A 4,363-nucleotide genomic window follows, 5' to 3' on the forward strand; every position below is an offset into this window, starting at 1 on the left:
TTTACTGCCAGGCAGCTCTGTCAGCAGCACCGTCTCTCTCCAAGCGTTACCTTTCCTTGCACCAAGATTGCAATCTCTTAACCACTGCGGAGGCAGAAAAACTGAACCCAATGGACGCAAGTACTCATCATAGCTCACCCTTAGATTTTACTACTGCAAACAACCTCACAGCCAGACGTGCTGCAGTAAGTCCACATGTGACCACATGGAGAAGGCACGCAACCTCCCCCGCCATGTTTGGCCCAGTTCGCACTGCCAATTTTGGAGACGTGTTGAGACTGCTTAGGGTTCCCCAGCATGATGTCGGCTGGCTGTTTCATCTCATTCCATAGCGGCATCCCTAACAATTTGGCTTAATGTGTGAAAACAGTCACAATCCCCACAGTAGGTTTGACACTACCCTCTCACGGAAAACAAAATCAATTATCCCCTTTCTTTGAGACAAATGGAAGATGAAACAAACTATGTAATACCTCCTCTTTGTTACTTTATTGTTCCCGATACAAATTAGCAGTTAACAAATGCAAGAAGTACACAGCATTCCCAACAGCTGATCACACCATGACTGACTCACAACACATACGTATCTCAATGACTGCATTCCTGACCTACTTTGGGAATTAAGAAAGCATTTCAGACAAGAGATTTTCCCCTTTAGAAAAAGGAGTGTCCCACAGCTATTCCAGAGTTGTTGGCTGGGATCCAGTGATCGGATGTGTTTGATGTGCAATAGATATATTCAAAGTTTAAAAATAAAAAAATCCCAAGGACTTCCATGTTTTGCTCCATTCCCATCCTAGCAGAAAGCCAGATGCAAATCCATGGCACTAGCACTCTATCCCCATCTCCTGAGCTTATCTTTAGGAATTCTTACCATCTAGTGCCGCTTCTGTAACTCAGTCTGAACATGTACTCATAGATCAGAATCTCTGCTGTTCCCTTGACATTTAGAGAGGACTCACAAGAAAGATCACATTCCTGAAACATGTCAAAATCCCTATAAAAACTCACATTTGCGAGAAAAGCTTTAGTCATATTATGGAGAAAGGAGAATAAAACAAAATACCATTCAGTTGCCACAAACAGAAGGTAGCAGACACCACTGTACATTTTCCACCACCTCTGAGGTTATGTTGGTCAAACAACTTCCAGAGAAATGCGGGTGGAAAAGGCTACGATACCAAGGGTTTTATAGTGATTTGTCTCTTTGGCCCATTTTTATATAGTCCTTATATCAAAATGTGATTCACCAACAAAAGTGTGGGTGGTAATAAAGGTGAAGCTTCCTTCTTAAAACAGGAGATGTTTATGGCACACATTCATTGCTTGATTACTACATAAATTCATTGCTTGATTACTACATAAATTCCTTATAGTCACCAGTTACTGCAAATTTCAGAACCAATTATTTCACTCTTCAGAGGAAATTATATTCTCTAAAATGGGTTGTTATCTACAACATGACTTTTGAACTTTGTTCCCACTGTTCTTACGGGAATAAACCCAGTCTACTATAAATTCAGAGACTGTAGATTTAATTCCCTGTTAAATGCATGTAGCCTGGGTACAGTGATTAAGAGACATGAGGGACTGGGGGGAGGGGGGAAATCAGGAATGTGGGTTTTTTTAGTGTTATGATAACTCCAAAGCTGGTCTGGAAACTCCTACTTGTTCTCCTCTGGTGGATATTAGTGAGGACTTTTGCCTTTGATTCATTCTGAGAAATGCCCCAGAGGAATTTATTCAAAATATTTGACATAGTTTGCAAAAATCCCAGAACTCCCTTTAACAGCACAGAAGGCAACATAAGATGGAAAATAATCTTGTAGGTGCAAAAAGCAGAGGGTTTATGGTGGGTATGTGGCCACACTCTTTCCCAGCGACAACTATTCCCATTTCCTTCAAAGGAAAGGACAGTGGAAACCCACCTCTTCACTATCGGATACACTTGACAAGTTCACTGGCACAATTCCTCGTACTGTTAGCACAGCCATCCACTTTGCCTATGCTGCTAATGCACTGAGCCAAGCCAAATTTACATAACTTTCACCAGCTCTAGAGTGCAAAGCAGATGCTATCACATCACGGAGGATAAGGTTTACGAATTCCAGAGGCAACCTATGCAAAAAAGCTCATTTAAAAGATCCATAGAGAAAGTCTCCAAACCTGAAATCCTTACCAAAGCTACCTACAGAGCCAGAGGAGGGGAATTCTGCTTTCTCTTTCCCCTGCCTTCACCTCCCCCACCTACTAAAGCTCCTAACTAAATCATTCCAGACTCTTTTTAAATCTGGACCTGTTTGGTGCTCAAAGACTGCCTGCACTTGAATGAGAAATGAAACGTGTCCAAGAACACCGAGGATGTGGAACAAAACACTCCCATTCTCTGATCTACCCAAGATTAGATCAAGACAACACCATCTATTCCTTATCTGCAGGATCAAGAGTCATAACGCTAGATTACACTAAAGCATGCTTAGTGGGGTGTCAGGAACACACATAAATAAGAGTACCAGAAAAAATGTGGCTACAAAACCTCTTGGCAGAGTTCTAGGATGAATCATTCTTGCCAAGCATGCCAGTGGGTGCAGCAGCACACACTTCACATTGCTTTGGGCACTTTTAGACAGACAGAAGATTCATTTCCAAGGTGCCAGCACAGATAGATCCCAAGACCATCACCGAACATGAATTTACTACCGAACATCTTAAACCGTGGTCACCTCAACTTATCTCACTGTACTGCCACTCAAAACCCACTGAAACGAATGTCCTGACGACTTCAATGGACTTTGGGTCACGCTAAACACCCGGTGAAAACCATCAGTGCTCAAGCGGGTTAACCTGGGTGCCTCACAAACTCGGAGCCCGGCGTGCTGCCTGCCGGCTGGCGAAGGGGTGGCAGGTGGTCTAACTCCCCTGCCTCCCCCACAGGGCAGCCCATATCACAGGCACCGAAACGGCCCTCTCCGAGCGGCCAGGAGCGCTGCCGCCCTCCAGCCAGACATTCACGGAGAGCTGCCCTCGCCGCCGATGAGGGAGGCCGAGGCCTCAGCCTCCCGGCCGGCAGCACCCGCCGGCAGCACCCCCCAGGCCGCCCCGCCACTGCCGCCACCTTATTGTGAGGCGCGGTGAGCGGCCCCGCCCCGCGCATGCGCGCTCTGCCCCGCCTCAGGCAGCTGTAGAGCGTGACGCCCACGCAGTACGCATGCGCACTGCACGACAACGGTTTGACGTCTTCCCGGTCTGCCCCTCCCCCCCCCCGGCCATGGAGGGTTACGGGGGCCGGCTAGGGACAATCCAGTCCCGTTTCGCGGTGGCGTACGGGTGCCAAATGGGGACATGCGTGTCCAATAGCGAGCGGCCTGGGGCAGCCGGGGGCCGGTTGCCGTAGCAGCGAGCCCGCGGTCCCCCCGTCCCCCGGTCGCCTTCCCGGAGCGTCCGCGACAGCCGTGGGCAGGAGCTGCTCCCGGCCGCGGGAGCGATCCCGGAGGGGCTGAACCCCCCCGAGACTGGGGCTCACAGGAGACCAGGCCTCCATGTTATGCAGGGCCATGAGAGGCCCCTCAGCGCGAGCGCCGATTCGGGATCCTCCCGGCCGTGTTTGCAGCCCCAGAGCTTGTCAAAGGGGAGAAAGGTTTCCCCAATGGCCCTCGGAGCGTGCCCCCCACCCCGCTACCCGCGGTGCGCTCGTACGGCCACGCTTGTACCCTGCAGCCCTGCATTAGGCTGCAGAAAAGCAGCCAGTGTTATTTAAAGGACAATACCCAGAAAGGGAGATCCTGCTGGAGCAAGTGGTGAAATTTCCTGTATAAATATTGATGAGCCCAGAGGCAAAAGGAAATTAGAAGCTGGCCGGCCAAGTCGGGACATACCCCATGGCAGCCTGCAGCCTCGAAGGCGGCCTCCGAACGCCCTCCCCACCGCCGTCCACAGGGCACCCACGGACGCGTCCACTGGGCTTCTCTTTATTACAGCCTTGCGCCGCACGCAGAGAAAATGTACCTTTTAAAACCCATGGGTTTTCCATCTAGACATCCCTTTGTTTCATCTCTTAGGCACAGGCTTTTTTATTTAGCTTAATTTCTTTCTTAAATTTGGGCCTAGTAAATGACAGATCTTTTACCGCTGTCCTGTCATCAACAGCATCTTAATGTTTTGGTGACACGGCTCGGGGTTGGTATGGGCAGGACAGCTTTAATGCCAGCTGCTCTTCCGTATTCAGGGTTATCACTGCTGGCATAATGTGAAGCTGGAGTTTGAGGAATTTTTTTCAGAAATGTTCCTGTTCAGAGAAGGCCCAGATGTAAAAGAAGAAATATAAAAATACTTTGGAAATAAACTGTAAAGTTTACAAGACAAA

The sequence above is a fragment of the Ciconia boyciana genome, chromosome 16 (assembly GCF_034638445.1).
Source record: "Ciconia boyciana chromosome 16, ASM3463844v1, whole genome shotgun sequence".
In the NCBI taxonomy this organism is placed as follows: Eukaryota; Metazoa; Chordata; class Aves; order Ciconiiformes; family Ciconiidae; genus Ciconia; species Ciconia boyciana.